The 12,661-nt window shown below is 49.4% G+C and overlaps 1 protein-coding gene across 2 annotated transcripts in view; it reads left to right on the forward strand.

Moving 5' to 3' along the window:
* TMEM132B (transmembrane protein 132B) overlaps positions 1-12,661 on the forward strand; it is a 301,587-nt gene that overhangs the window by 45,641 nt on the left and 243,285 nt on the right. The window lies entirely within an intron of this gene.

Below are 12,661 nucleotides of genomic sequence, written 5' to 3' on the forward strand. Positions count from 1 at the left end.
CAAGCATTAAATTCAGTTTCGATCCCTGACAAGTATCCTCTCCCCCTCATACCAGAGATACTGGAGCACCTGGGGTCAGCCAAGATTTTCGCAGGGGATGAGTGGGAGACCTGTTTCAGCACCCAGTACGGAGCTTATGAACACTTAATGATGCCGTTTGGGCTCGCCTGCAGCCCCTCCCCCACATTTTCGTGTTGTATGAATGCCATCTTCCGGGACTATTTGGACACTTTCCTCATTGTTTATCTCGATGATTTACTTATATTTTCTGAGGACCCCCACGCCCATCAGCGCCATGTCTCCACCATCCTCCAGTGCCTCCACAAGCACCATCTTTATGCCAAGCTGGAGAAATGTGCGTTTGACCTAACCTCTTTGGACTATCTCAGCTACATTATCTCAGCTGACGGTATCAGGATGGATCCTGCAAAGGTCCAGGCTGTCCTCTCCAGGCTCCATCCACCAAGAAGGACTTGCAATGTTTTCTGGGTTTTGCAAATTTTTACAGGAAGTTCCTGCCCAGCTTTGCTCGGCTGACATCTCCTCTCACAGATCTCCTTAAAGGCAGGAAATCTCCTTTTCATTGGATGGCATCTGCCCAACAGGCTTTCAAGGAACTTAAGAAGCTTTTAAGTTCTGAGCCGATCCTATTACATCCCGACCCGAGGAAGCTTTTTGTAGTGCAAACTGATGCCTCTGACTTTGCGGTGGGGGCGGTGCTTTTTCAGCCAGATCGGGTGGGCAGCGGGTTGCAACCCTGCGCCTACCACTCCAGGAAGCTGAACATGTCTGAGAGGAATTATACCATCTGGGAGAAGGAACTGTTGGCCATCAAGTCTGCTTTGGAGACCTGGCGTCATCTTCTGGAGGGGGCACAGCACCCAGTCGAAGTTAGAACTGACCATCACAACCTGGAACATCTTCAGACAGCCCTTGCCTTAAACCAGCGGCAGATTAGGTGGTCACTTTTTTCCCCCCAGTTCCACCTTAAAATTTGCCATGTGAAGGCCTCTGACAACCTACAAGCAGATGCTCTTTCTCGTAAGCCAGACCTCCAGCCAGAGGGTGAGGGAAATCCCCCCTCTGATTCTTCCCCCCCAGACCTTGGTGGCAGCTGTGGTGCCTCACTCTTGGGAGGAACTTATTCACTTTGAACAGGCTCAGGATGCTTTTGTCCACACAAAAGTGGAGGAATTGGGGCTAGCCTCTGCCCCCCCCTCTACCCCCTTCTCTTTGCGAGGTGGCCTGCTTTACCATTCCGGCCGGGTCTATGTGCCTTCTAGACCCCTCCGCGAGAAGGTCCTCCATCAGTGCCATGACTCCCCCACTGCTGGGCATTTTGGTTTTGCCAAGTCCCTGCACGGAGTGACACAGGATTTTTGGTGGCCTCGTGTGTGTCGAGATGTCAAGACCTATGTCGCCTCCTGTCCAACCTGCCAGTGGGCGAAGGCCCCCTCAGGCAAGCCCACAGGATTGCTTCACCCCCTGCCTACCCCCTCAGGACCTTGGAAACTGCTCTCCCTTGACTTCATCACTGACATGCCTTGCTCACACATTAAGACCACTATTCTGGTGGTGGTGGATTTGTTTTCTAAGATGGCCCATTTCATCCCCTGCTCTGGGTTGCCCACAGCCAGGGAGATGGTGGAGCTTTTTTTGGCACATGTTTTCTGGCTCCACGGATGGCCTGGGGGTCTCATTTTGGATAGGAGGGCCCAATACACTGCCCATTTCTGGAGGGATCTACTTGGGCTTCTCCATGTGATGCTCTGTCTTTCCTCTACCCACCATCCACAGACGGACGGTCAGACTGAGTGCACCAATGTGACTCTGGAGCAATATTTGCACTGTTATGTCAATTACCAGCAAGATGACTGGTTTTCCTTGCTGCCTCTCGCAGAATTTGCTTATAACAATGCCTGCCATGCTTCCACCTGCCAAACTCCATTTTTTGCCAATTTTGGTTAGGGATGTATGAAAGGGACTTACCTTGTCCCTCAGCTTGCTTCGCAGTGGGGGGGAGGCACTTCGCTTCTCCCCCCGAAGTTCAGGCGAGGGGGGTGAGGCGCCCCACCTCGCCCGGCCGAAATTCAGGCCGGGGAGAAGCGCCTCGTCTCCCCGGCCGCGAAAGAAAAAGTGAAGAAAAAAAACACAAAACCCCATGATAGGCTACGTAACGATTAACGTAGCCTATCACGGCTAGATTTCCAAAGTCAGCCATGATAGGCTACGTTAATCGTCACGTAAAACGCTATTTTGAGCTATGTTAAATGCTATTTGCGTTGCCCTTATTTTCGCCGTAGTCTACGTAAAACTTTATGTAGACTAGACGTGCCAAAATAAGGAATGCAAATGGCGGCGCCCATGGGCCACCGCCATTTGCGTACACGTTAAGCTATGTTAAATAGCTATGTTAAACGCTATTTGCGTTGCCCTTATTTTCGCCATAGTCTACATAAAACTTTATGTAGACTAGACGTGCCAAAATAAGGAACGCAAATGGCGGCGCCCATGGGCCACCGCCATTTGCGTACACGCTTTTTTTCCCCCCCAAAGTCACCCATGATAGGCTACGCGATGATTTACGTAGCCTATCACGGCTGACTTTGGAAATCTAGCCGTGATAGGCTATGTAAATCGTCACGTAGCCTATCACGGGTGTGTGTGTGTGTTCTTTACTTTTTTATTTTGTAATAGTGGCGGCAGCAGCCGGTCGGGAGACTGGCCCCCGCCCCCGCCCCCACGAACCGCCGCCGAACCGCCGCCAGGACCCACCGCCGAGAGGGACATTGGGCCACTGTAAGTCCCATCCTGGTGGGGGGCGGGGGGCCGGTGGAGAATTTCCCCAACACTTTCAGGGGGCCGAATGCCTCGGCGCTCGGCCTCCCGAAGATTCGTGGAGAAATTCTCCACCATCCCTAATTTTGGTTACCACCCCAAGGCTTTCCTGTCCACCCTAGCTCCCTCTTCAGTGCTGGTGGCCCATGACTGTTTTAGAGGAGTTGCAAGTGGTACACCATCTCTTACAGGACTCCCTCGAGCAAGCCAAAACAGCCTACAAGGCTTCTGCAGACCAGTGTCACCAGCCGGGTCCATCTCTGCAACTGGGGGACTGGGTTTGGCTGTTCACCCAATACCTCCCCTCTCACTCGCCCGCAAGGAAGCTTGCGCCTTGCCTCACGGGGTCTTTCCAGATTACGGCCCAGATTAGCCCTGTTGCTTTTCTCCTGGCTCTCCCCCCCCATGAAGATCCATCCTGTTTTTCATCGGTCCTTGCTGTCCCCCCTGGTTTCTGGCAACCCTCATCGCTTGGCTGGCTCCCCCCCACCACCAGTGCTGGTGGATGGGGAGTAGGAGTTTGAGGTCGTGGAGATGCTGGACTCCTGCCTTTCTTGCAGCTGCCTGCAATATCTGGTAGACTGGAAGGGGTACAGGCCAGATGAGTGATCCTGAGAACCCACGGAAAATGTGCATGCTCCATTGCTGCTGAGGCGTTTCCACCAGCTGTACCCCCACAAACCCGGGGCCCCAGGGGAGGAGCACAAGGGGGGGGGGGCTCATGGGAGTGGGGATGATGTCAGGGTGGAAACTGAGCCCATAGAGCCCCAGAGCAGGTCTGATTCTGAGGAGGAACAGCAATCCATGGGAGAGGAACTCGCTCATCTCTCACAAGCACAGCAGCTGGCAGAGATTCCTCCTGCCAGCATTCCTGAGAGAGATAGTGACCCTGGCAGTGAGAGAGCGCTGGAGGGGGGCTTGCTGGATGCTTGGCGCAGACGCAAGGAGCGACGACAGATGGAGGGCACCAAAAGGAGGCGCTCCGCTCATTTGGCGCTAAAACAATGGTCACGTCCCGAGGACCCAAGGGTAAGAGGGAGGATCTCTCCATAGCCCATAAGCTCAGAGTCTTCCTGCAGTTCTCCTTCAAATGGGGACCAACTGCCTTACCTGGAGCTATCTATCCCTGGTGCAGTTCCTTGTTTAGTCGCTAGTGATTAGTATCTGTAAGAGTCATGAAGTAATAAAGGAATAAAGCCTTGGAAAGAATCCTCATCATCTGTGTCCTGAATTGGCTATTGGAGGGGACGGTAAGAGGCAGCTAGGGCGCTCCTGACAGCAGGGCATGGAATAATGGGCCCAAGTTACAGGAAGCCAGATTCCAGCTGAACATCTGGAAAAACGTCTTGACTGTTAGAGCAATGCAACAATGGAACCCATTCCCTAGGGAGGTGGTGGGCTCTCCCACACTGGAGGCATTCAAGATGAGGCTGGATAGCCATCTGTCAGGGATGCTCTGACTTGGATTCCTGCACTGAGCATGGGGTTGGACTCGATGGGCCCCTTCCAACCCTGCTATTCTATGATTCTATGATCCCCTGTTGTCATGCAAAGTATTTTGGGGTGGCTTAGTCTCAAAAGGGCAATTCAGGCGATCTCTGCTCCTGGTGGAGATTAGAACTGCTAGAACAGGTTTGTGAAGGTGGATCAACACTGCTACCTGAGATTTTGGACTCTCCTTGTGGGCATGGCTGCCATGATGGATGTCCTCACCTCAGGATTTAACACTACTCAGTGGTGTATGACATTTTCATTGGCTGCTGTCTGTGTCTCCGCCTGCATACATGTGTCATGGGTGTGTGTCTGGACTTACAGTTGCCCGAATATTGAGGACAAGTGCAGAAAAGGGGGTTGATAAAGGCAGAGGCCTAATGACATTTGCCAAATCCTAACTGATGCATTATGGGAGCAGCTTGGATGTCCCTGACTCCTGTTCTGAAGATAATAGCAACACTGTTGTTGAATATTTACTTTTCCAAAGGCCCGATGAAGATATGCTTCAAAGTCCTTCTGTAAACGCTCTTCTTCTGAAAGATGATGGCTTCTATCCCTGGTCGGTGATGAAAGGGACATCAGCGACTCACAGATGCAGTCATTTCTGTTCACAAAGCATGGAGCATTTTGCCAGTTCATTTTGGATTCATTTCCCAGGACCATAATCGGGCCTGGGTGTAATGTCAGCCCAAGCTTTGGATACATGAAGTTGGAGACGGTGGCTCAGCCCCCAGGGCAGTCAGGATACAAGAAGACAGGCTATTAGTCCAAGTGGGCCAGGGGCAGGTGAGGGATCAAAACCAGGCAGGGGTCATGTTTCAGAAGAGCAATGGAGGATTGGAGGGGGCTGATGCAAGTGTGTTGGCAAAACCGAGGCAGGAATCAGGATCTAAGAGAACAGGAGCTTTCATGGTGGTGTCATGCTGGAGACAAGTTGCTCAGACTGAGGAGCAAACGTTGAAGCTGGGGCTTTATAGAGCTTGGTGGATGGGGATTGGCTCTTGTGGGGACATCATCTGATTGAATGCTCAGGTCAGCTGGAACTGCAGCCTAGAGGGTGCTCTTGAAACACACAGTACATTCTTCCAGGCTTGAATAGGGGTGTTGGGGAAATCCTCCAGAAATCCTCGTATAGATCATTCTTTCCTGCTGCTTCTAGCAATCACTTCCAGGATTACTGGAAAGTGTGTGTGTGTGTGTGTGTGTGCACATGCGTGAGCACATGTATGTGTGTGTGTGCATGTTTGTGCACATCTGCCTTTGTTTTCATGTGGCTGTGTGCATATATGTGGCCCTCCAGGCTTAAATGTTGTGCGCATCCCTAGTCTATATAAACTGCAGACCATATGGCAGATTACTTGGATGGGAGACTACCTGGGAATCAGGCTTCCTGCATTGAGCAGGGGGTTGGACTCAATAGTCTTGTAGGCCCCTTTCAACCCTATGATTCTATGTTTCAATGATTCTATGAAATCTGTGTTCCTGCATTTTTAAAAGATGTTTAAAAGTCCAGGGCTTTTAACAAACTTTAAAAAGGCCCGGACTTTTAAAAGACTTTTAAAAGTCTGGGGCTTTTAATGGGTGTTTTTAAAGTCCAGGACTTTTAACAGCTGTTTAAAAGTCCTGGACTTTTAACAGACATTAAAGTCCTGGACTTTTATATTTTGCCCTATGGGACCAATTTGCCCCATAGGGCAAAATACAAAAGTCCTGGACTTTTAACAGACATTAAAGTCCTGGACTTTTGTATTTTGCCCTATGGGACCAATGGCAGAGTAAGGAAAAGGGTGTGTGTGTGTGTGTGTGTGTGCGTGCGCATGAGAAAGAGATTTTCATTTGAAGAACTCCCCCAGCACTATGGTCTCACTTCAGTTTTGTCTCCCCCCCCACCCTTGAATAGCTGGTGTTAAACTTAAGAAACACAACATCTAGCCCTCTGATTAAGCAGGTGTGGCAGGAACAAGGGTTTATAAGTGCATCCCCCAATCTGAAGTTTACAGGGAGTTTCATGACCTTGACTCTTCAGGTACATATATAGAGTCACTGGTGGGGCCTGATGGAGTGGTTTTTAGAAGTGCAGTTCCTTCCCCGGGCTGCAGAAGCTTTGCCAATAAGATTGGAGGATAGTGGGGGCTTGTGTTCAAGTGTGTTTGGCTTAGTAGTATCTCTGTCTCTTCGCACTCCTGCCAAACATTCTGTTCTTTTCCTTCTTGTTTGCCAATGCTGTGTTGTTTGTACAGAGTGCAATGCTCTGTTAGGCTATTTCATACCTGCTGCATCTTGGCAGAGTTGGTATGTGTGAGTTAGATAATGCAGCTGGGAAAAGGTTATATAAAAATAGTACTAGGAGAACTTCTTTTTTTTTTTAAAGCACACAGGAGCACTGATGTGTGATTCAGGTACAGTTTTGAAAAGGGAAGCGTTGTGGAGAAGTCGGACGGGAAAAGAAATGCCAAATGCTCCCTCTCAGTCCTAGCTGCCTATACGCCATGTGGAGAGTGACAAAGCTGATCTACCCCACAGGGTTGCTGTGGGGTTCATTGAGGGGTATATCAATGCTAAGTGATAAGGGGCTCCTTAACTCCATATGTAATTGGGCCTGGAAAACTGAGCTGAGCAGCTCAGCTACTCCTTCTCCACAAGAGCTCGCTTCTGAAATTTGGGCTCTGTTATGCTCCCAGTGACTGATATCATGAAGCACTCGCCGTCCCAGCCTCCTAAGAGGCCCTGCAACCTGCTGCACTACCTCTTCCCATTCCTGTTTACATGGCCAGGTCTATGATAAGGACCCAAGTAGCCTGGAAAAAGACATTTCACATGGTTCCTTGTAGCCTGGGCTGTTGCAGTTCCTTCCTTCCAGGCAACAGGGAGAAAAGGAGGGTAGGGTGCTTGAGTCATAATGCAGGCCAGCATCACAAGCTGAGTGATTTCATACTCAAGTGAGTGTGAAATTTGAGGACATCACTAACACTAACTATTGTTCAATGGGGATAGGCAAGGGTAGGGATCTTCTGGGGGTCAGGGGGCCTCACACCCTACCACCATCCTGCCACTGAAATTTGCTGCTGAAATTCATCGGCATGGCAGTGGTGAAAAAGCGGTGATTTTAAGACATGCAGGGAACGTGTGCCTTGTTTGAAAGCAAAATTGCACTTGAATGACGTTTCTAGGACCATGATTCTCCTCCCCAAAAGGGCAAACGCTCCCTACACACCGTGTTTTCAAGAAAAATCACTGCTTTTTTTTTAATCTGCAAGTTGCCCACAGTTGCTATATGTCTTTGCTCCTCCCCCACAATTTCTGCCAGATGTTTCGGGTGTCTCTTTATTAGGGATGGCTGAGGAATCCATCCAGGGGGTGAAGTTCTGCAAGCTTTCATCATCTCAGCCCCCCCAGGTGTTGGCTCACTTACCTGCGAACTGGCCTGACTCAATGCAGATCAAGTCGGGCCAGCTCATGGATTTTCGGGGTTCCCCCCCTTAAATTAACACGTACACAAATTTTGGGCACAATTCGCGTAATTTGTGCACATTTGTCCTGCGATTTGCAGGCGCAATTTGGGGAAAGGAAGCAAGATGTCAGGGTGGACACTGAGCCCATAGAATCCCAGAGTAGTTCTGATTCTGAGGAAGAGGAGCCGCTCCTGGGAGAGGAGCGCGCTCCTCTTTCCCAGGGCCAACAGCTGATGGAGATTCCTCCCACCGGCATTCCTAGCTTAGATAGCAGTCCTGGGAGTGACAGAGCGTGGGAAGCAGACTTGATGAACGCGCGACACCGAAGCAGAGAGCGTTGCCAAATGGAGGGCGCAGAAAGGAGGCGTAGTGCCTGGTTGGCGCACAAACAACGGCTGCGCCCAGAGGATCCAAGGGAAAAGGGGAGGGACTCTCTCTAGCCCATAAGTTCAGGGTCTGCCAGTGATTCTCTTTCAAATGGGGACCAACTGTTCCAACTTAGGGCATAGGTACTCTGCTGCTCATATCTAGTTGCTAATAGTGAGTTGTTAAGTTGTAAAGTAGGAATGAAGCTTTGAAAAGAATCCCTTTGTCTGTGTCTGGACTTGGCTACTGGATTAGACTGAGAGAGACCTTCAAGGAGCCCTTGACACAAATTAAGGCTGAAATTTGCATGAATGCCAATTTAAGAGGAAAAAGAAAAGCAGAGAAGAGTTCCTGGATTGTGGGAAAAAGCCCATGGCTCCATGGAAATCCGGCAAACCTAAAAAGGACCAGATTTCCCCATGATGGCCATCCCTACTCTTTATAAGCTTTACCAATTCCCACCCCACTCCTGCAGTTCTTTCCTCTGACCAGAACTGAGTTGTGCCAAAAAAGGTGAGCCCCTGTTTGATCAGATCCAGAGAGCTCGGGATGTCTGGGTCGGTGAGACTTGGGAAGGGAGGGGAGATAGCGTATGAGGCTCACCTGATGCTAATCTGGGATGAGAGTGAGTGAAATCTGCCTCAGCAACAGATGATGAGGCAGCTCTGGCCAAAGCCCAGGAAGATCAGTGTTAGGAGATGGCACCCCTTTCAGCTGGAAGCAAATAGGGTTAGGGTTGGAGATGCATTGTCAGTAAATCTCTTCTGATGCCCAGCTGGGTAAAAATGGCATCGTCAAGTGTCCTTGGATGGATGAGAAATGTGTTGTCTTGTCTCCTGGCCAAAGGGCTAGAAATGCGGCAGTTGACTTTAGCAGATAGGAGTGTCGGATTTATCAGATTCATCGGATCTGGCCTGTTGGGGGGTCTGGGGTCTGGGCTGTGAAATAACACAGTGGGCCCCAACTGGAGATAGCGAAGCATGCTTAGGTTCTGTCGAATCCATGTGACGTGTGCAGTTCACTGCAAATCACATTAATCAACTGTCCTATCTTGATCTCACTGTCAGGACCTAATGGGTGGATAGTTCTGAAGACTGGTGTCTGTAGACAGGAAAGGGAAAGACTGACAGACGGATGGTCTGAGAGCCTGGTGTGGGGTGAGTGATGAGTTGCTCAGACACAGGAGTAGTCAGCAGCCTGATAGGATCAGGTGGAATCCTAATGGCTCCTGGAGTCACCTGACAGAAAGCTGGCAGGTGCAATACCACCTGTTGGCCACCTGTGGTGGTGATGCTGTGGAGGAGCAGAAGGCAAGAGAGCTGCTTCCACAGGGAGGAATGTTCCTTGGTTTTGCTCTCAGGGCCCCTGGTTTCAAGACCCTGCATTTGGCCCTGATCTGCTTGACTCCATAGCTATTAAGGCTGTTCACTTGAGATGGGTCCAGTCCCTGACTGGCATATGAAAGCTTCAACAAGGTGTCTGCATCATGTGCCTCAAACAGTGCCTATCTTCTTCCTACTGTTGCTTCCATAAGGTGTCCCTTATCTTAGAATCTTAGATTTGAGCTTCATGCCTCCAAGAGGCCCGTGTGCCTTCTTGCCTTTCTTATAGAGCAGGGGTAGGCAACACATGGCCTGGCGGCCAGGTGCGGCCCCTGTCCTCTGGTGTGGGCCCTGCCACACCACTGAATTTTAGTGACACAGTGGTCACCAAGCTCTCCTTCTATGCTTACAGACCTGTTGGCTAGTGAGCTGTGGTGCTGCTCCAGGTAGTTGCTATTAGGGATGTGTGAACCTATCCCTGTCCGGGTTCTCTGGGTGCCTACCCAGCCCCTGCCTCCGCTCACCAGTCCCTGGACTGTGCTCGAGCCCCTCCCATGCTCAGGGAGTGGCCTGCACTCACCCCGGTGGCCTCATCAAGCTCTGTGGCTGCCATTTTTGAAAAATGAAATGGCGATCGCAAAAATGCGCATGTTTGTGTATGAGCGAAAATGTGAATTTTTGCAAATGCGCATATTTGCATATGTATTTTTTAAAAATGGGGACTGCAGAGCTTGCCGAGGCTGCTGGGGTGAGTGTGGGCCACATATTTTGAAGATAGGATTCAGCACCGTGGATAACTCCTTTAGAGTTCTGGCTGGTTGTGACTGAAAATCACAAAGAGGAGAAACAGGTTGTCAGGAATGAATATATATATATATATATATATATATATATATATATATTAGGAAGCCCAATGCATTTTGGCCTTTTTCTTATTTTTAGGCCTTCTTCAGGGGGCTGTAACATTAATGGTAATAAAAATTACAAATAGGACAACACACATAATTAAAACATTACTAAAATACAAATGGCCACAGGGGCTTATGCATGTATAACATTCTTATAAAAACCATACAGAACCTGCTTACTTACTAAGAATAACATGTCCATTCATACTAGAGAATAAAGGCAGCAGAATTTTTTTGCAAAAGATTGTCTCCTGTGTATGCGACTGGAAAAGATGTTTCTCGAATCTTATCTTATACCCCTTTGTCCATTTTCTAAAAAGCTCTGTCAGTTGTTTCCATGTCGATGTAATCCAGCCAAGGTCTCAAAACTGAACCGTACTCTGGTAGCTAGGGAGGGTGTGTAAATCACCCACAGGTCATAAGAGTGGTAAAAATTCAAGGTCTTCGTTTAAACCTCGTGGAAAGAGAGTGTTCAGTCTCAAAATCCACTCAGCTTCTCTCCTCAACAGATATTTTTCTTCCTTAATGTCAAGCTTATCCAGCGCCCAACATTTTAGATCTGCGGGAGAATGCTGTTGTTCTGCAAAATGGCTTACAAGCGTTGAACCTCATCCGTTGGTCTTAATGTTACACAGGTGTTCCCTTATCCGTCTTTTTAAGGGTCTCACTGTTTTTTCCACATAAGGCTTAGGGCATTTACGTTGGACAGCATAAACTACAAAGGCAGTGCTGCATGTAGTGCAATGCCTCACACTGTATATCTGTTGGTTGGAGGGCTTTTCAAATTCTATAATTCGGGAGGTGTCCGTACAGTGGCTGCAGTGTCCAAATGGGTGATGGCCCCTAGGCATGGAAGCACCTGGCAAGTCATTGACTAAACTTCTGTTGTGCTCTTCACATTCACTCCTTATCAGAAAATTTCTGCTATTCCTGGTCCTTTTAAAAGAAATTGGCCATTTCTCTTGGCAACCTGAAATATGTTGTATTATATGCCAATATCTTTTCATGCTCCCTTGCAATTTGTTGATACTGTGGTCAAGTGTTAAAGCACAGTTGATTCGGTCTGAGGATGTTCTGTTTGAATCTACCAGCAGCTCAGTCTGTGGCCTTTTTTCTGCCTTTTCAAAGCCATGTATTATTATAGGCTCAGGGTATCTTCTTTCCTTTAAATGCATGGAGAGAATGTGTGATTCCTGTTTGAAATCTGAAATTCACAGCACCACCAGTCCGAGCCACCAGCCTCCACTGGTGGTGGTAGCAGGAGTGTGGCCTGTGACTCCCCCCAGTGGGTAAATTGTCCCCCAGTGGCCCTAAAATTGCCCACCCCTGTTGCAGAGTAAGGACCTAGATCAACCTTCCCAACCAGGTCCCCTTTGGATGTTTCAAACTACAACTCCCAGCACTCCTGACCATTGGCTATGCTGGCTGATGCTGATGAGAGTTGAAGTCCAAAACCTCTGGAGGGCACCAGGTTGGGAAAGGCTGCCCTAGATTTACATGGCCAACAGAGCTCTGACTGGAGAATGCATCCTGTAGTCTCTAGGCAGCTGACAAGTCCTTCCTCCTCTCCTCCAGGCACAGGCTGGGTTGGCCAGAACTCATGGCCACTTGACCTTTTCCCTCCACCAAACAGTTAGGATGCAATGGCACCTTCTGTGGAACATGGGGGTGCGACCACAAATGGCTTTCCCATGTTGACTGGTACCTGTACTATATAAACATCCATGGGCCACACCAGGAATCTCCACAGGCTGGATTATGTCATGCATTTCCTCACCCCATCTAGGGATGTCAGTCGCTAGGAAATCTGGTTCTTCTTTGGCTTGACAGAGTACTGCAGCATGTACAACTTGATTTGCATGTGCAAGCTGAGCTGCGGGCTTTCCCCTGAACTCTGGGAATCTTTTTGGGCCTTTTTGAGGGGGGGAGGCTCTGCGGTTGGCGCAAAGTTTGGAGCAATTTATGCAGATTTCCAAGCGATTTGTGCAAATTTCTGAGCAATTTGCACACATTTTGGAGCAATTTGTGCAAATTACAGAACTTTTCATAAGGCCCATCTGGAGTCCTCCTCACGTGGGACAGGAATCGCACAAGGCAGTAGCACGGTGACATGGCATTAGGGGTGTACGGATTCCCCACCATCTTTTCTGGTGGGGAATCCATGGGGGGGGCGATCTGTTCCTCTCCCCCCCCCGGAATCCTCCAGAGCTGTTCCGCTCCACTCGGATTCCGGGGTGGTGGTGGAAACGGGCTTGGGGGCGTTTACCTTCCCTCCTGCCAG

The sequence above is a fragment of the Heloderma suspectum genome, chromosome 13 (genome assembly GCF_057233095.1).
Source record: "Heloderma suspectum isolate Gila_16-S chromosome 13, 16-S_ref, whole genome shotgun sequence".
In the NCBI taxonomy this organism is placed as follows: Eukaryota; Metazoa; Chordata; class Lepidosauria; order Squamata; family Helodermatidae; genus Heloderma; species Heloderma suspectum.